Source organism: Saimiri boliviensis, chromosome 8, assembly GCF_048565385.1.
Source record: "Saimiri boliviensis isolate mSaiBol1 chromosome 8, mSaiBol1.pri, whole genome shotgun sequence".
NCBI lineage: Eukaryota > Metazoa > Chordata > Mammalia > Primates > Cebidae > Saimiri > Saimiri boliviensis.
Genome location: NC_133456.1, coordinates 56,365,825 through 56,385,693, shown reverse-complemented (window position 1 = coordinate 56,385,693; position 19,869 = coordinate 56,365,825). Strand labels below are relative to the sequence as shown.

The 19,869-nt window shown below is 42.3% G+C and overlaps 1 long non-coding RNA gene across 1 annotated transcript in view; it reads left to right on the top strand.

Moving 5' to 3' along the window:
* The first annotated feature begins 1,467 nt into the window (after positions 1-1,467).
* LOC141585386 (uncharacterized) overlaps positions 1,468-19,869 on the top strand; it is a 43,771-nt gene continuing 25,369 nt past the window's right edge. Inside the window, exon 1 of the long non-coding RNA XR_012518812.1 lies at positions 1,468-1,823. This is a non-coding gene — a long non-coding RNA (uncharacterized LOC141585386). The remainder of the gene's footprint in view (positions 1,824-19,869) is intronic.

Below are 19,869 nucleotides of genomic sequence, written 5' to 3'. Positions count from 1 at the left end.
GTTCATTCATACAATAATTTAATTTGATATAGGTTGCTTTATTTAATATACTGATTAATTATATTTTAAGGCTATAAACACTTTATTATTCAATTGTGTGTTGTATATATCCACAAAATTAGCCAATCTAGAATTAGCTCCACTTTCTTTCTTTCTTTCTTTCTTTCTTTTTTTTTTTTTTTTGAGACGAAGTCTTGTTCTGTTGCCAGGCTAGAGTGCAGTGACGTGATCTTGGCTCACTGCAAACTCCACCTCCCGGATTCAAGTGATTCTCCTGCCTCAGCCTCCCAGGTAGCTGCGATTACAGGAGTTGGCTACCAAGCCCAGCTAATTTTTTTTTTTTTTTTTTTTTTTTTTTTTTTTTTGTAGTTTTAGTAGAGACGAGATTTCACCATGTTCGCCAGATGGTCTCGATCTCCTGACCTCGTGATCTACCTGCCTCGGCCTCCAAAAGTCTGGGATTATAGGTGTGAGCCACCTCACTCACCTGGCCCCCACTTTCTAACAATGCCCAATCTATAGCAAACCCCTCACTTTCCTAGACCTTCCCCCAAATCACCCAACAAAAGATCAAGTTCTCTAACAACTACTTTCTGACACCTTCTTACCGCTACACCCTGCAGTTCCCAGTGGTGTGCATTCTCCCTCAATGCAACCCATAATGAGCCCAGTTTATTCATCTAAGGTATGTGCCTAGGGGGTCTTGGACAAAGGACACTGACAAGCTGAGCACACAGATAGGCACAGAAGCTGTGAAGTCAGCGTGACCAGGGCTGGATCCCTTGCTTTTGCCTTTTCAAAATTTAAAATACTAGGAGATAAATTCTTATGAACAAATAAGTTGAGTGGTTTTAAACTTTCTGTCTCCTGGGTGTTCCTTATGTCTAGAGAGAGGGAGGAAAAAAAAAAAAAGCCAGACTGATTACTTAATTAAAAGTAGCAATTAATGTAGATGTTAATTAAACTGAGTAGAAAAATTGAAGAGATACAAGTCTATGCAGAGGATAAATGTATTTTAAATAGAAACCTGTTTTTATGTTTGTACATGTGTGCATGCCTAAATTCGTACAAGTAAATGTATATCAAGTTTCTACACTTGATCTTAGCCAAAGACGGAGAAGCAATATCGATAGTTCTTTTACTACAATTTGTTATATAAATAATATGCCAAATGAATAAATTAGAATTAGATCTTTCATGTAAATTTACTAAATATTTCTATGCCCAGATCAATAGAGGTTCCTTTTGTCACCAAATTATTCTGTTAATTCTCAATGCTTTTTGCATACTCTTCAACCATTCTTTTGAAACTCCTTTGGATAGTGTTGACCTAATTTTATACGCTCATATTTTATAATGCCGGCACCTACTTTAATCCATCCCTAAAATACGGACCACACAGCCAGCAGATGGAGACGCTGAGCGCGTGCGCTCCTAGCTCTGCAGCACCGCCCCTCAGCCAGACGCGCGCCCGAGGGTCTGCCCAGCGCAAGCGCACTTGCTTGAAGAAACAGGTGGTGAGCATCTGGTTTTTAGCTCTGCCTTCAACCCTGCCTCCTGTGTTGTTCCTTCTATTGAGGAAAGAAGAGGGTGAAACGTATCTCCCCGTTAATCCCGAATCCTTGTCAGGCCGCTGCAGCAGGCGCTCCCGGGGCTGCCGATGGCTCTCTACCACTGGCTCCTGGAGAACAGCAATTTGGCAGTCGTTGCAGTCGTTGCACCCGGAATAGTCTGTACATGCTCAATAGTTGGGCAGGGGGCTTTTCCCAAAGGTCATCACACGACAGGGTCAAAGGGATTACAGCGGGCGTTTCCTAGCAACGGTGAGTCCTGCCCACTGCAGATTCTGGGTAGGGGATATGGGGCTGAGATTACTCTCTGCGAACTTTGCCAAGAATGGCAGTACCTCCTAATAGCGAGCATGCGTTGGGGACCAGTGGGAGGATGACTTATGCCAAAAAAACTCAATTGCAGGATTCTGGGTGCATTAATCTTGCAATCCGTGACTGGGTCACAGGTAAGGGAGGTGGGATTTGGGTGGGCAGAGAGCTCTGTTGCGCCTTCCTCCCTTCCCCACCAAGGGGAGGAGTGAGTGAGTGGCAGGGTGAGGTTCCCAGGTAGACCACAGGGTCCAACTTTCCTTTAAGAAAGTTTTCAGCCGGGCGAGGTGGCTCACGCCTGTAATCCTCGCACTTTGGGAGGCGAGGCGGGCGGATCACCTGAGATCAGGATGTCGAGACCAGCCTGACCAACAGGGAGAAACCCCGTCACCACGAAAAGTACAAAATTAGCCGTGCGTGTTGGCTCATGCCTGTAATTCCAACTACTCTGGAGGTTGAGGCAGGAGAATGGCTCAGACTTGGGAGGCAGAGGTTGAGGTGAACCAAGATGGTGCCATTGCACTCCAGCCTGGGCAATAAGAGTGAAAGTGTCAAGGAAGGAAGGAAGGAAGGAAGGAAGGAGGGAGAAAGGGAGGGAAAGGAGGGAAGGGGGAAAGGGAGGGAGGGAGGGAGGAAGGAAGGAAGGAAGGAAGGAAGGAAGGAAGGAAGGAAGGAAAGGAAGGAAGGAAGGTAGGTTTGTTTTCACCCTTGCAGAATAAGGATCCCAGAAAGGGTTGATTTTAGACTTGAAAGCTAATGGTGATGCTTTCTGCCATGGGAGTTTAAGAGATTTTGAGAGCTTTGTTAATTTTAGTTCTAAGATTCCATTCACTCTCTCTGTCCATCTTGGGGCTGCAGATGATAAGGACAGTGAAGTTTCTGTGTAAAATTAGTTAAGAGCAGTACTAGTAAAAAAATGAGCAACTGGTCATTAGAGAGATAAATGGGAATTCCCCAGGTCGGAAAACAAAACCAGGCCATCTCCTGAATGCTTTCAATCTCCCACCCGGCATGGGCTAGCTCTCTAGCAAGGAAAAACTTCAGTCCACTCTGAGAATAAATGAACAATAAGCAAAACATATTTACAATTCATTGTAAAAAGTATTTGTATGAAGTCCATTTGGAGGTATTTAAAGGGTGAAAGAAGCTATTCCTGTCTGTGACTCCACCTTGGCAATTTATCAGGATGTGTCACTGACAGATAAGACACGCTTTCAAATACATCCTTGGTAGCTACATCTCAAATTAAGCCACCAGTGTTGGTTTATATTGTTGTCAACTTATCATTCCTTTATGGTTATATCATGAAGAATTTTCATTAAGCTCTGTTTTCAAGTGTTTAGGCATGCCTACTTGGCCATCCTGATGATCATCTAATGATCATCCCAAATTGAATTAGAGACTTGTTTCTGACAGTTAGGAAGAGCCTCTTTGAATTTCTCTAAGACTTTTCTTACTGGTGTGATGATAGGAGTGTTTACCTAGGTTAATATTGTTTATTTAGCATAATGACCAGCCAAAGCATTACCATGAGTTTTTGGGTCTAATATTTTCAATGACTGTGTTTTTATGATAGCTGTTTTCTTAGGCAATAGCAAAGCATCTGAAAGTCCTTTAATTTGTTATCCACTTTGTGTAGGTTTTTTTTTTTCCCCAAGGTTAGAAACACCTTCGTTTCTAAACAATTCTGAATTTGTGGACTATTCCCAAAACACATTTACTATCAGCGTAAATATCGCTCTTTTATTTATTTATTTATCTATTTATTTATTTGTGAGCTGTCAAGCCCAGGTAAGGACAATGATATTAGTTATCTGAACTGATTTAATTTCTGGAAGTTGTCTATGTTTTAAGGGTGAATTTCACTCCATTATAGCATTTTAACTTTGAACAAATAAAATTAGGTCAAGGTTATCCAGGGGAATCTGAGAATAGTTGAAGAGAAATCAAAAAGCAGTAGAACAATTTGTTGACAAAAAGGAACCTCTGTTGACCTGGGCATACAATAAGTCATTTCATACAAAAGACCTAAATTGTAATTTTATTCTTTTGGTATATTATTTATATAAAAATTTGTAGTAAAGGATATAAACGTTTTTTGTATGCATTGGGACATACACGGACATACAAATATAAATAGGCAATAATTTAAAGTTTTAAACTATAGCTTTAAAGCATAATTGTCAGTATACTAAATAAAGCAGTATGCATTAAATTTATTATATGAGTAAACTGCGCAACTTTAAAAAATTTACAAACAAAAAATCACATCCTATATGTGTATACCATATCTCTCTGTAGTCCTTGCACCCAGTATCATGAACTGTCTTTATTAATTCCTATCTCTAATTAAAGGAATGATTCCTTTTTCTTTTTCTTTTTTTCCTCTTGACATAGGAGACAGAGGATAGAAAGTAAAAAACTAAAAAAAAAAAAAAAATTAAACTTAAAAAAAAAAGAAAGTAAAAACTAACAAGGTAATTTTTTGTGAGCATTTATCCCATAGTAATTAAAAGCTTTGAGAAGGAAGGCAAATATATACAAATATGTCTTATTATCCAAAGGGATTTACATATTTTGTTAATCCACTGACATTTTAGGAATGAAGAGGTAATTAAAATTAGGTTTAATAAGCAGTGTCTTTTTGTCTTTTTTCTTTCTAGTAAGAATGTGCCTTGGTTATATATTTTGCTGTCCTTGCATTGGTCTTGCTTTACTCTGAGAAGCAATAAGGATTTTTGATAGGAATGTCTGGGGCTGAGGCTGATTATATGACTACAAATTCTTTTTAATACTACTATTCACTCTCACTTGCTCTGCTGTGTTAGTCAATTCAGGCTGCTATAACAGAATACCATAGACTGAGTGGCTGAAACAACAGACATTTATTTCTCATAGTTCTGGAGGCTGGGAAGTCCAAAATCAACGCACCAGCAGATTCTATATTGGGTGACAGCCCTCTACCTGGCTTGCAGATAACTGACTTCTCATATCCTCATATGGTGGAGGGCAGAGAGAGGGAGCAATCTTTGGAAACTGTCTCTCTCTCTCTCTCTCTCTCTTTTTTTTGTAAGACAGAGTTTCACTGTTTGTTGCCCAGGTTGGAGTGCAATGGCATGACCTCAGCTCACTGTAACCTCTGCCTCCTGGGTTTAAGTGATTATCCTGCCTTAGCCTCCCAAGTAACCAGGGTTACAGGTGGGTGCCACTACCACTCAGCCAATTTTTGTAGTTTTAGTAGAGATGGGGTTTCACCATGTTGGCCAGGCTGGTATTGAACTCCTGACGTCAAATGATCCACCTGCTTCAACCTCCCAAAGTGCTAGGATTACAGGCATGAGCCATCTGGATCTTAACTTATGAATTTGGGGGCAACACAAACATTCAGTCTGTAACATCTACCTTGAAAAAAAGAATATGCCTTTTAGATGGATATGTGCTGTTCTTCTTACATTCATCTTAGTTTACTGCAGGAAATAATAATAAGATATTTTTGAGAGGAATGTCTAAAACTGAGTTTGCTGATACTAATATGGATTCTGTGTGTGTGTGTGTGTGTGCATACATGCATGCATGTGTGTGCATGTGTGTGACAGGTTCTCATTCTGTCATCCAGGCTGCAGTGCAGTGGTATAGTCACAGCTCACTGCAGTCTCAACCTCCTGAACTCAGCTGATACTCCTGGCTCAGCTTCCCAAGTAGCTGGAACTACAGGTGTGTGCCACCGAGCCTGGCTAGCTTTTTGTATTTTTTTAGAGACGGGGTTTCACCACGTTGCCCAGACTAGCGGATTATTTTCAGTACTGCTGCTTAGACTCATCCTCATTTGTCGTCTCTGACAATAGGGCTGCACCTTTGCGATGAACACAAACTCATCTGTGTTTACATTCATCTCAGTTTACTCTAAGAAGCAAAAGGCGATTCTCCTGCCTCAGCCTCCTGAGTAGCTGGGATTACAGGTGCCTGGGCTTACATACACTAATACAGATTGCTTTCAATACTACTTCTGTTTGTCTAAACCAAGATGTATTTAAGATTTATTTGACCCCCCAAAAAACTCAGAAACTCATATTCATCTCAATTACAATTTCTTCCTGTGAGTTAGAACAAGATAAGAGGAACGTAAGCTATATATGTGAAAATGAGTTCATATTTACACACTGTTATCAACAGTAATTTCTTGCAAGTTAAAGAAAATATCATTAAAAATTGTATTTATGTGAACAGACTAACAGTAAAAAAAAAAAAAAAGAAGAAAAAAAAAATCAGACACTGGTCTCTAAAGAAAATTCTGGTCAGGCACAGTGCCTCATGTCTGTAATCCCAGCATTTTGGGAGGCTGAGACAGGCAGATCACCTAAGGCCAGGAGTTTGAGACCAGCCTGGTCAACATGGTAAAACCCGATCTCTACGAAAACTATGAAAATTAGCTAGGCACGGCTGTGTGCACCTGGGATTACTCAGGAGGCTGAGGTAGAAAAATCACTTAAACTTAGGAGGCAGAAGTTGTAGTGAACTGAGATTGTGCCACTGCACTCCAGCCTGGGCAACAGAGTTAGACTCCATCTCAAAAAATAAATAAATAAATAAAGACCGGAGTGGTGGCTCACACCTGTAATCCCAGCACTTCAGGAGGCCAAGGTGGGTGGATCACCTGAGGTTGGGAGTTCAAGACCAACCTGACCAACATGAAAAAACCCGTCTTTACTAAAAATACAAAAACTAGCTAGACATGGCGGCACACACCTGTAATGCCAGCTACTCAGGAGGCTGAGGCAGGAGAATCACTTGAACCTGGGAGGCAAAGGTTGCAGTGAGCTAAAATCATGCCATTACCCTCCAGCCTGGGCTACAAGAGCAAAACTCTGTCTCAAAAATAAATTATAAATAAATAAATAAAATTCTTAACCGTTATAATTAACCTATGCTTTATCAGAGGTAAATCAATGAGAACCATATATTCTTCTCAACTGCGGTGCCTTTCTTTTCTTTTCTTTTTAACAGGGTTTCACTCTGTTGCCAGGGCTGGAGTGCACTGGTGCAATCTCAGCTCATTGCAACCTTTACCTCCCAGGCTGAAGCTATCCTCCTATCTCAGCCTCCCAAGTAGCTGGAACTACAGGTTTGTGCCACCATACTTGGCTAATTTTTTAAAATTATTTTTTGTAGATGGCTTTTCGCCATGTTGCCCAGCCTGGTCTCAAACTCCTGGACTCAAGCAATCCACCTGCCTCAGCCTCCCAAAGTGCTGGAATTGCAAGGCCTGAACCACTGCACCCAGCCTCAACTGCACTCTTTCTTTCTTTCTCTTTCTCTTTCTTTCTTTCTCTCTCCTTCCTTCCTTCCTTCCTTCCTTCCTTCCTTCCTTCCTTCCTTCTTTCTTTCTAACAGAGTCTCATTCTACTGCCCAGGCTGGAATGCAGCGGCATGATCTCAGCTCACTGCAACCTCCACCCCCAAGTTCAAGTGATTCTCCTGCTTCATCTTCCTGAGTAGCTAGGATTACAGGTACCTACCACTGCACCTGGCTAATTTTTGTATTTTTAGTAGAGATGGGGTTTCACCATGTTGGCCTGGCTGGTCTTTAACTCCTGCCCTTGTGATCCACTGCCTCAGCCTCCTAAAGTTCTGGGATTGCAGGTGTAATCCCAGCCCAACTACAGTTTCTTACTTTAAGGTAGACCACAAATCAAAGCAGCATATTTGAAAACACACAGTAAGTTGGGTGCAGTGGCTCACACCTGCGATCCCAGTACTTTGGGAAGCCAAGGTGGGAGGATCACTTGAACTGAGGGGCTCGAGACCAGCCTGAGCCACATGGTAAGAGCTTGTCTGTATTAAAAAAAAAAAAAAGAAGAAGAAGAAGAAGAATTAATTAGCTGGGAGTGGTGGTGCATGCCTTTGGTCCCAGCCACTCAGGAGGCTGAGGAGGGAAAGTCACTTGAGCCCAGGAGGTTGAGTCTGCAGTGAGTCATGATCATGTCACTGCACTCCAGCTTGGGCAATAGAGAGAGATCCTGTCTATAAAGAAAAGAAAGGAAAGCACACAATACATGTATAAGCAAGTTGAAAATTACATGTAGTTCTCAAATGCACATTCTTACTCAAAAGCATATTCTAATTGAGAACAATAAGAAATCCAAAAGAACCTAGACTGTGAGTGTATAAGATTTCATGTTCAAACTCAACTTGGTGATGATTAGGTCATTGTTAGAGTCAGGATCATTATAAGGATCAGGGTCACAGTGAGGGTCACAGACAGGGTGAGGTTGTGGGTCAAGGTCATGATAATGATGAGTGTTAGGATCATGGTAAGTATCAGGATCAGTATCATGATCAGTATTAGGATCAGCATCTGAGGATGTATTTGGGGATCAAGTAGGGGGTCAGGGTCAGTGAGAAGGTTAGTGACAGGGTGAGGTGCAGAGGATCTGGTACAGGGTCAGAGTGAGAGTGGGTATACATTTCAAAGTCAGTGTCAGGGTGGTGGTTAGGGTCAGGGTCAATGTAATGGTCAGTGTGAGGATTGGAATAAGAGTGAAGTCAAATAACGGTCAGTGTATGAATGAAGTTCAAGGCCAGGTGTGGTTTAGGATCAGGATCAAGGTGAAAGTGAAGATGAGGCACAGGCACAGTCATTGTTCAGGGGAGAAATGATGTACATATCTAGATGAGGGGTATCCAGATGTGAGCTGGGATGAGGACTCCAGTCAGGTTTAGCATCGTTGTGGGGTAAGAATTAAAGATTAGGGTCATGGTAAGGATTAGCCATCACAGTAGTGTGAGGGTTAGGTTCAGGGTGAGGGTGGTGTAAAGATCAAGGTTAGGGCATCAGTCAGGTTCAGAGTGACAAACAGGGTCAGGTTGATTATCAAGGACAGTAATGTTTACAGAGTAATGAAGTCAGATACAGTGGCAGTGTGTTAATCGTGATAAGGTGGGGTTAAGTACTAGGTCAGTGTTTTAGTCTATTTTGTGTTGTTATAAACAAAAACTTGAGGCTGAGTAATTTATAAAGAAAAGGGGTTTGTTTAATTGGCTCACAGCTCTGCAGACTATATAAAAAAACATGGCATTAGCATCTGCTTCTGGCAAGAGCCTCAGGCTGCTTCCACTGATGGTGGAAGGCAAAGGGGAGTCACATGTGCAGGGATCACATGGACAGAGAGGGAGCAAGAAAGAGCAGGAGGGGAGGAGGTACTGGGCTCTTTTTAACAACCAGAACTCATGGGAACTACTAGATCAAGAACTCACTCACTCGCACTTTCCTCCCCATATTCCAGGGAGGGCATTATATATTCACGAGAGATCTACCCCCATGACCAAAACAACCTACATTAGACCCCACCTCCAACATTGGAGATCAAATTTCAAAATGAGGTTTGAAGGAGACAAACTTTCAAATCATTGTGGTCAGAAACTTGATAAATATAAGTGTCTGGGTCAGAGAAAGTTTGGGGTTGCAGGTGAAGGTCAGTATCAGGATCATGGTGAAGGGTAAAGTCAGGAAGAGGGTAGGGACAAGGTCAAGTACAAGATCAAGGATATGGTGAGGTCATGGTAAGTTAGGGTTCGTATCAAGAGTACAGTGAGTGACAGGATTAGAGTGACCTTCAGTGTTAGTTGAGTTTCAGGGTCAAGATGAACATGAGAATAGGATTCTAGGTAAAGTTCAGAGACGTGGTAATAGGAAGGTCATAGTCAGCATGACAGCCAATATCAGGCACATGGTGAGGGATAGGTTCAGGGTGAGAATAAAAGGTAGTCTGGGTTGCATCATTATAATGTTCAGGTAAGCTTCAGCTTCAGAGTCTTTTCGTTCTCAAGATAAGGGTTCATATTTGGTTGAGGGTGAAAGTGAGAGTCAGGGTCATTGTGAGGGTCAGCATAAGGGCCATGATCAGGATGAGTCTCAGGGACAAGTCAAGGTCCAGTTCATAGTCAACGTGTTGGTCAGGGTGTGGGTGTGTGAGTGTGGGGGTTATGGTCAGGGTCAAGTTATATGGAAATAGAAGGATCAACGACAATGTCATTGTTACAGTTAGGGTCAAGGTTGGGGTGAGGATTTCAGAGGAAAGATTAGGTTGACTGTCAGGGTCAGTCAAGGTTCAGGGTAAAGTTCAGGGCCAGGGTAAGGATAGAGTCAGGGTGATAGCATGAATACCAGGGTCTTTGCGTGAGTCTTTATCAGGGTGAGGATTACTGTAAGGATAAGGGTGAGTTTCAAGATGTGGGTCACATGCAGGGTGATGGCCAAATCCCAGTCAGGGTAAAGATGAGTTAGGTGCAGGTCAGGTTGAGAGTGAGAATAAGAGTCATCATAAAGGTCCAGTTTAGGATGAGGCCAGGGTGAGTATATGGTTTGGTCCAAGGTCAGAATCACTTTCAGATGAGGTTCAGGGGAAGGGTAAAGGTGTGTGTGAAGGTCAAGGTGAAGGTGAGGATCACACTCAAGATCAGGTTCAGGGAGCTGATGAGGCTCATGGATGGTGTCATGGTGAGGGTCAAAGCCAAGATGCAAAACAGTTCAGGGTAAGGTCAGAAAAGTATCTGGTTGAGGATCAGAGTCAGGGTCAAGATTAAGATTAGAGTTGGTCAAGGCTCTGGCTAAAGTTGAGGATCAGGGCTGATGTGAGAATAGTATCCATACCATGCTCAGCTTGAGTGTCAGAATCAGGTCAGGGTGTTGGTCAGGTAAGGGTGATAATCAGAGCCAGGATCATGATAGGGTTAGGGCCAAGCAGAGGGTGAGGATCAGGTTGAGATTAAAGTTCACAAGCAAGCTCAGGAACACCATCAGGATTAAGGTTCAATCAAATATCAGAGTCTTGCTGAGTGTCATGGATAAAGTCAAAGGACAGGCTCAGGGACATGGTGACAGTCAGGGTCACAGTCAGGCTGAGTATCAGTTCACTGTGAAGGTCAGGGTAAGAGTGAGAGTCATGATGTGACTCAAAGTAAGAGTAAGGGTGGGTGGTCAGGATTATGGTCAGTATCAAGTTCAGCCAGGTCAGGTTTGGGGACATAGTGAGGGTCACAATTGTTTTCATCCTTATAATCTGGGTCAGATTGATGGTCAAGTTCAAACTGATGGTCAGGTTTAGGATAAGGATCAGGTTGAGGATCAGTGTCAAGGCAAAGGTTAGGATCAGGTAAGGTTCAGGATCAATGTCAGAGGCTGGTCAGGGTCAGAGTGATGAATGACATTGAGGGACAAGGTAACAGTCAAGTTCAGCAGCAGAGTGGTCAGAGTCAGTTTCAAGGTGTCATCATGGTCAGATTTCATTTAAGATCAATGGAGAAAGTAAAGATAATGGTCAAGGACAAGTTAAGGGTCAGATTTAGAGTCCAGTTTAGGGTCAGGATCAGAGTGAGATAGTATCATGATGACAGTCAGTATGAAAGGCTGAGGGTCAGGATCTTCATATGGGTGGAAATCAGGGTCAGTGTGAGGGTCATATTTAGGATAAGGAACAAAATGGAGGGTCAATATCATGCAGGTTTAGGTTAAGGATCAAAGTATCAGGTTGCCAGAATGAAGAATAGGGTCAGGTATGCACCAGGGTCTTGGTTAGTATCAGGTTTACTGTGAGGGTGAGAATCAGAGTCAGTGTCAGGATGAATGTCAGGGTCAGAATCATGGACAGGGTCATGGTGAGGGTCAGGGTTATGTTCTGTGTGAGGATAAGGATCAGCTTTAGTCTTGAAGCCAGGGTGAATGTGAAGGTAAAATCATGGCGAGGTAAGGATTAAGTTGAGATCAGGTTCAGGGTAAAGGTCTGAGCAAGATCAAAGTAAAAGTCTAGTTTAAATTTAGATACAGAGTAGGGGTTAACTTCAGGGTCTAAGTCATGGTCAAAGAGAGGTGAAAGACAGGGTGAATGTACAAGTATATGTGTAAGACACAGAGTCAGAGTCAGCGTGAGGTTGACAATTTGGGCCATGGTCAGGCTCTAGCACAGTGTAGGGACATGGTAAAAGTCAAGACAGTGTCATGGTTAGGGTCAGGATGACAGTGACATTCAGGGTGAAGTTCAGGTTAAAGATCAGGTGGAAGGTCATTGTTAGGGTCAGGATGTAGGGCAGAGTCAGGTAAAGTTCAGCATAAAAGATAATGTCACAGCCACTATGGAAAACAATACAGTCAGTTCCTCAAAAAATTAAAAATTACTACATGATCCAGCAATTCTACTTCTAGGCATATATACAGAAGAATTGAAAGTAGGGTCTCAAAGAGATGCTTGAACACTTATGTTTATGCAGCATTATTCACAACAGGCAAAAGATAGAAGCAACGCAAGTGTCTATGGACAGATGAATGGATAATAAAATGTGGTATATACTGAATATTATTCAGCCTTAAAAAGGAAGGGAATTCTGACGCATGCTACAACATGGATGCATCTCAAGGTGACTATGCTAGGCAAAATGATCCAGTCACCAAAGGACAAATACTGTACAATTACACCTATATACTTAGGTTATGCAAAATTATAGAGACAGAAACTATAATTGCCAGGGGCTGGGAAAGGGGAAAAGAGGGAGTTGTTGTTTAACTGATACAGAGTTTCAGTTCTGCGAGATGAAAAGAGTTCTGGAGATTGGTTGCACAACAATGTGAATATACTTAGTGCCATTGAACTGTATATTTTTAAATGATTAAGATGGTAAATTTTATGTTATATTTCTTTTACCACAATTTTTTTTTAAGCTAGAGTCAGTCTAGTCAGTTTGATGGTCAGTGTGAATGTCAGAGTCTTGGTGAGAGTCAGTGTCAGGCTGATGGTCAGGATCAGGGTCAAGGTCAAGTTATTGGTCAGGCTCATGACCAGGGACAGGATGAAATTCAAGTTTAGGGTAACTTTTGAGAGGTGAGGTGTTTAGAGCCAATGTCAGCATGATACCAGGGTCAGAGATACTTTTAGGGCCAGGGTCATAGACACAAGAAGAAAGCAAGAGGGAGGGCCAGATGAGGGCCAATTTTAAGGTGAATATCAGAATAAAAGTCAGGGTCAGGGTCAGGCTTAGAATGAGGATTTGGTTGAGCATGTAGTGCATTGTAAACTCAAGGTAAGCAGGGTCAGGTGAACGTAAAGATAAAGATGCCCAGCTAAAGTATTAGGGTAATGGTGAGGTAGAACCATTTGATGGTCACTCTGAGTGCCATGGTTTTTTCAAGGTCATAATCATGATCAGGACAAGGATAAGAGTCAGAATTTGGGTCAGGTTCAGGGTGAGGATGAATTTAAGACCAGTGTGATAGGGTGATGGTCTGGGTCAGGGTCAGGATTGAGTCAGTGTTCATATCAGGGTGAGGGTCAGGGCTAGAGTCACAGTTACAGCTTAATCAGGGTCATGACAAGGGTGGGATAGTTCAAGGGTCAGAATAAGGGTGAAATTCAGTGTCAGAGGGAGTTTTTGGGTTAGGGACAAATTCAGAGTGAGGGTAAGAGTCAGAATAAACATTAGAGCTGTGGTAAGAGTGAGGATGAAAGATTCAGAGACAGCAGCAGATTCAGTCTCAGCCATGGGGAGGGTGTGGAGGAGGATCTTGTGAAGGATAAAGTTTAGGGTGAGGTTCAGAGACAGGGCCAGATTTACGGTCAGGTTCAAAGTCAGTGTGAATGGGTGAGGGTAAGAGTATGGGTCAACATCAGTGTGAAAAGGAAAGTTAGTGTCAGACTGTGTCTCATAAATTATAGGTAAGGGTCAGAGTCAAGATTAGATGAGTGTCAGGTTCAGATTAAGGTTCAAGAAAAAATGAAGGTAAGGGTTAGACAAAGGTCAGGGTGAGGATGAGGGTAAGGGTGAAGGTAGAATCAGGGTGAAAGCAGAGTTCAGGGTCAGGAGCTTATTTAGCATCATGTTCAGAATCAAGCTCAGGTCATGGTAAGAATCAGTGTGAGGTTCAGATTAAGGGTCAGAGTTCAATCAGAAAGAGAGTGATGTGAGTATCTAGGTCAAGGTCAGGGTCAAGATCGTGATGAAGGTCAGGTTCAGGATCTGAGTAATCGTGAATGTCAGGGCAAGGATTAAGGTCAGATTCAGAGGGAGTGTGAGGTATATGTCCAGGGTCAACATCAGGATAAAGGTCAATGTCAGCATCAGGGTGAAAGGTGGAATTAGATTGAGAGGGTAAATGTGAGAATCAGAGTGAGTGTGAGTTCCATAGGTATGGGGACATGGTGAGGGTCAGGTTCAAGATTAGGATCAAATTCAGGGTGAGCGTAGGGTCAGCCTCAGAGTTAAAGTCTGCCTATAGACAAATTCAGTGTGAGGGTGAGAATCAGAGTCTGTGTCGGGATCAGAGTCTGGGTGGGCATAGCTAAGAATCATGGTAGTGTGGGAAACAGGGTGAAAGACAAGGTCATGTTCTGTGTCAGAGTAAATGGCAGGCTGAAGCTATGGTTCACCAGGAGGCTCAAAATCAGGGTCAGGGTAAGAGAAAAGATTAGGTTCAGGGTCAGCTTCAGGCTGAGGGTCAGGTTGAGGTCAGGGTGTGGGTCAGAGTCTGGGAAAGTGCAAGGCCAAGGCTCACCAACACTTTTGGGGTGATTTGTTGTGCAGAATAATCCAAACACATCCTATACCTTAGAGGGGCATTATTTATACGCAGCAAAAGCCATGAGCTGCTTCGTTGACCCTCCACATCCCTTGCTGTCCAACCTACTACTTTAGATCCTCGGAAAGACCGACCTGAAGAACCCTGGCCCTTAGCAAGCCATCTAGAACAGCAGGAGTACCTGCTTTTGTGTTCCAAATGCCTTCCCAGTAGCATCCTTCAGCTAATTGGGCTGACGCCCTGGGATTGGTCCCAGCCTCCTAAAGCACATTTTAGTTCTTTCTTGGGAGTTGAGGATGACTTGCTGGAGAGCCCCTGGTCTTTTCTATGGATAGTCCCCCACTGCAGGTTGAGGCCAGTGCTGCTCTCGGCCAATCCCGTTATGAGCATTAGATCTTGTGCCAGTGACATCTCTCTGTGCCTCAGTTGCCTCATCTGTAAAACAGAGTTGGGTTTTATGGCCTTTTCAAACTCTATGGGAACCTTTCATGCACTGATTCCTTGCAACTTTTTAGGCCTTGCTTCTTTTCTGAAGACTCTACGAAACAGCATTTTCTAGCTTTTTATATTCAAGTCCCTAATGGCCAAAAATACACAGTAATGATCTCAGCTCTCACAATTCAGAGCCCACCTCCTGTTTCATTGGGAATTGCTGTAACTCTTATATAACCCCAAGGGTCAAAAATATTCTGGAGAGCTTTAATTTCTGTAGTTTGTACTATGAGAATAACAGCTTTTGCGAGGATATTTTTCTAAATACAAAATTGCTATATGAAATCTGCTTTTTCAAACATTCCCCCACCTCCTCACTCTCTAGGAGAGCCCAGCAAGCTTCCTCAGGCTGTCATTTTCAGGTCTCTCCTCAACTCCCCTTTGGGAATTTCTGCTCTCAAATCATTTAAAGATATTGATTATCTGCTCCACCACGGAGCCTGTTCTCTTTCTTTTTGTCCTAGTTGCCTGTGCTTCGTGTCAGTTTTCAGATAAGAAAAGAGAGTGCTGTTAAGGCTCTATTTATAATACGTCCTTGAAAACCAAATGCCATCTTTGAGCTAAAACACTGGTAGGTAAGGAGAGGAGACACAAGGCAGGGTCACCCTTAGGGAGAATGAGAGCCCTAGATGCCCAAATGTGGGCACACAGGCATGCTCCCAGCAGGCTCACACACGTACACACGCACGACGTCCAGGCCAAAACAAGAGAAAAGATACACAGGCCCAGGGAAAGAAGAGGAAATGACTGGAATGTGACAGAAACTCAATACATGTTTGGTGGGGGAAAAAAAAAGACAAAGAAAGGGAGGGGATAAGGGAGGGAGGAATTCGGAGAGACTGCAAATTTAGTGAGGAAAGCACTGAGCTTGGAGTCAGGGGATCTTGATTTGAAGCCTGGCTCTACTTTTCTTAGAAATTTGAGCTTGGACAAGTTCCTTTCCTCTCTGAATTCTGGTTTCCTCCTCCCTCGAGTGGGTGTAAAATTTCCTTTCCAACTAATCTCATAAGATTGCTGTAAAAATCAAATGAAATAATGGCTGTGGAAGTACTTTGTAAACTGAAACTACTATAAACAAATGAGGCACTCAGCATCCTTGTCAGAGCTAACATTTTTTAGGGTGCTGTTTGCCAGCAACTATGACACGCTCTGCATGCATTAAAGCATTTGACCTCATAACAGTCTTGCAGATGTAAGCTGTTATTATTCCTCTCCTACAGATGAGGAAACAGAGAGAGTAATTTGCTGGAGATCACACTACTCGTCAGTGATCAACTGGGATTTGAACCCAGGCCTACCTTATTCCAGCAGCCAATTCTTTTTTTTTTTTTTATTGCATTTTAGGTTTTGGGGTACATGTGAAGAACATGAAAGATTGTTACATAGGTACATAAGATGGCAGTGTGATTTGCTGCCTTCTTCCCCATCACCTATATCTGGCATTTCTCCCCATGCTATCTCTTCCCAACTCCCCAACCCCCTCTGTCCCTCCCCTATTTCCCCCCAACAGACCCCAGTGTGTAGTGCTCCCCTCCCTGTGTCCATGTGTTCTCATTGTTCAACACCTGCCTATGAGTTAGAATATGTGGTGTTTGATTTTTCCGCTCTTGTGTCAGTTTGCTGAGAATGATGGTTTCCAGGTTCATCCATGTCCCTACAAAGGACACGAACTCATCGTTTTTGATGGCTGCTCCAGCAGCCAATTCTTTTAACCACTCGGCTACCTCCTAGGCCTTAATCTGTTGTCCAATGCCTTGTCACATACACAAGTGAGCTTCAATCTGCCTTTCAGTGTTAAAAGACATCGTATTCATTGGCTAGGACTGCCATCACTGAATATCACAGACCAAGCAGCTTAAACAACAGAAGTTTGTTTTTTCACAGTTCTGAAGGCTGCAAGTCCAAGATCAAGGTGCCAGAAGGGTTGGCTTCTGGTGAAGGACCTCTTCCCGGCTTGCAGACAGCTGCCCTCTCCTTTTTCCTTACACAGGCCTTTTTCCTGTATATGTACACTAATGGTGTCTCTCTTGTTTTTGTTTTGTTGTGTTTGAGATGGAGTCTTGCTCTGTCACCCAGGCTGAAGTGAGTACAGTGGAGTGATCTCAGCTCACTGCAAACTCCACCTCCCCAGTTCAAATGATTCTCCTGCCTCAGCTTCCTGAGTAGCTGGGATTATAGGCATGTGTCACCACATCCAGCTAATTTTTGTACTTTTAATAGAGATGGGGTTTCACCACATTGTTTAGGCTGGTCTTGAACCCCTAACCTTGTGATCCACCCACTTCAGCCTCCCAAAGTGCTGGAATTACAGTCGTGAGCCACCACGCCTGGCCTCTTTCTCTTCTTAAAAAGACACCAGTCTTACTGGGTTAGGTCCCCACTCTTGCAAGCTCATTTAACCTTAATTAGCTCCCTAAGGCTCTGTCTCCGAATACAGTCATATTGGGGGTTAAGGCTTCAACACATGAATTTGAGCGGGACATATTTCATTCCCTAACAGACAAGCAATAGATAAATCCTCCAGAAAATAAGTTTGTCTACTTCCCCTCTCCGTCCTCCACCATGCCCCCAGTGAAAGATTTTTAAAAATTTCATCAGGTCAACAACAGCCACTGCAGCAAGAATTTTCAGCTCTGAGTTCTGCCCAGATAACCGCTCTCCCATAATGCCAAGCAGCTCTGCTGTGAAGGAACGAAGCAGGTTTTGTGCAAAACATTTAAAATGTTTCTGCTCTCTCCCTCCTGTTCAAGAGCATACTGAAGAAGTGGAAAGATCTGTCCCATCTTTCCCTCTTACCAAGCATTCCTATTTATAGTTTCTGATACTGGCGGGTCTGAAGGAGTCAAGAGTTTTAAAATCACTTCCGTCGTTCTGGGGCATGTTCCCTGCCCCTGTGCCGCTTCTCCCCGGCCATTAGAAACTTATTATTTCTGGTTCCCATGTGGTAGGGGTTGGGGTCAAAGGAAGACAAAGAGAAAGAAAGGTTTGCAGCATGCAAAAGTGTAGGTTCTTTTTTTTGAAGGCTCCGAGGAAAATAAATTGTGGTTGTATCCCTGTAGTGTTTTCTATTTAGGACTGCCCATAACTAAGCCCTCCCAGTCTGTTCCTGGAAACCTAGAGAAAAAGTTTTAGGTTGACTTCATCCTGGAATCCTACTTCACAGAGATGCTGATGAATCTGAGGGCAAAGAGAGAAAGGCAAGAGGAGTTTGTTGCCTGGATGCCAGAAGCCAGTAAAGGGTTTTGCAATTCATCTCCCTATTCCTAGCAGCACATGATAAATTACCAGCATCAATCTATCTAACAGTATCAGATTTCAGAACTTGTGTGTCATATGTTCATGGCATTGCTTTGTGCAAATATATACTGTAAATATGCATCGATCTGGCACATTTTATGAGTATTTATCAAAATGTTCTCTTGTCTCCCAGCACGTATATTAATAACAATACTACTAAATAATATCACATTGCAGCCATGCACAAGATTCCAAACTCTAGATATGGTTTGCAAATGTAATGAAGGCTATTTATAATCGTAAAAAGAAAAGCCCAGTAACAAGAAGTTCTTATGGAAGATAGACTAAAACTTGTACTTTATAGTTTTTATAGAGGGATGATAGAGGAAATATAGAAGTATGGTTGAACCTGATTTATTCCCAGTAAAAATTCTGCATTGGAAAGAACAGAAATTCTTTACTTTGAGAACATTATCCATGTGACTGTGAACTAAGTCATAGCCCATATTTACTCTCGCAGTGCTAATCTTACATTTTCTAGAAAATAAATCAGATATACTCTTTAAATTTCTCTGTTACCTGGACTTCCTCCCAAATTGCCTTCTGAATTTGAGGGGGAAACATTTCACAATGTTGCTGTAGTCAACAATGAAACTTCTGAGTGTCTGAAGATACAGCAAGACTAACACAGTCGCATTTCAAATCAACACACATGAAATTTAAAAAAACATCTGGAGGAACATATATATCAAATTGGCAATATTGGGTATTGCTTGGGGCTTGATGCTGAATTTATAGGTCATCTTTATTTTTTTCAAAGCTTTGAATTTGCCAAATTTCATTTAAAAACATTTCAAACTGCCTTAACTTCTTACTTAATTTGGGAAAACTTTAAAACACATAATAGAGAAAAATAAAACAAATGTTCATATATCTTCCAAACAAAAGTATCTAATGTTAACAATTTTTTTCAACTGTCCTTTCAATGTTTGCCTTAGAATATATGACCAAAACTAGAGATAAAGCTGAAATCCTCTCTATGTTTTTTGCAAGCTTCATGTTCCTGTCTGCCTCCCCAAAGCCACCACCACCAGGAATCTGGAGAATATCCTTTGGCCACAAATATGTGTAGCTATCAATAACATGAGATTTTGCTTTGTATGTCTTTAAACAGTTATATATAAATACCTCACTGTATCATTCTTCAACTTAATTTTTCCTTCTGCATTACACTTTCTCGAAGGTTTTCTTTCTATGTGACTTGCTGGCATTTAAAAAACATTTAATTTTTAAAACAATCTACATCTCCAACTTTAATTAGCAGGATAAGATGATTCATAACTTTAACAAATCAAAGTAACTGGGCGACATCTATCATCTCAACACTTTACAGAATGTTATCAGGGAATGCTACTACCTCAATGGCTCAGTTTGGGACTCCCTAAGATGAGGACTTGTGTGCACTTAGTCTATCAGGAAAACCCAGAAAGTAAGAGTGAGGGAAGTGGGGCGGTGGACAGTGGAAGCCAATATAAATGTGCATCACCAAAAGTGCTACTGAGCAAGGGCAACATGGGACTAAGTCTATCAGTGCCTCACGAAAAGCACACCAAACACTTCCCAGAAATGCTGTCCCAGGAGGCAGGGATGGAACCTTCATCTGCAAGCTCCTTTTCCCTATTGGTTGAAGATGGACCC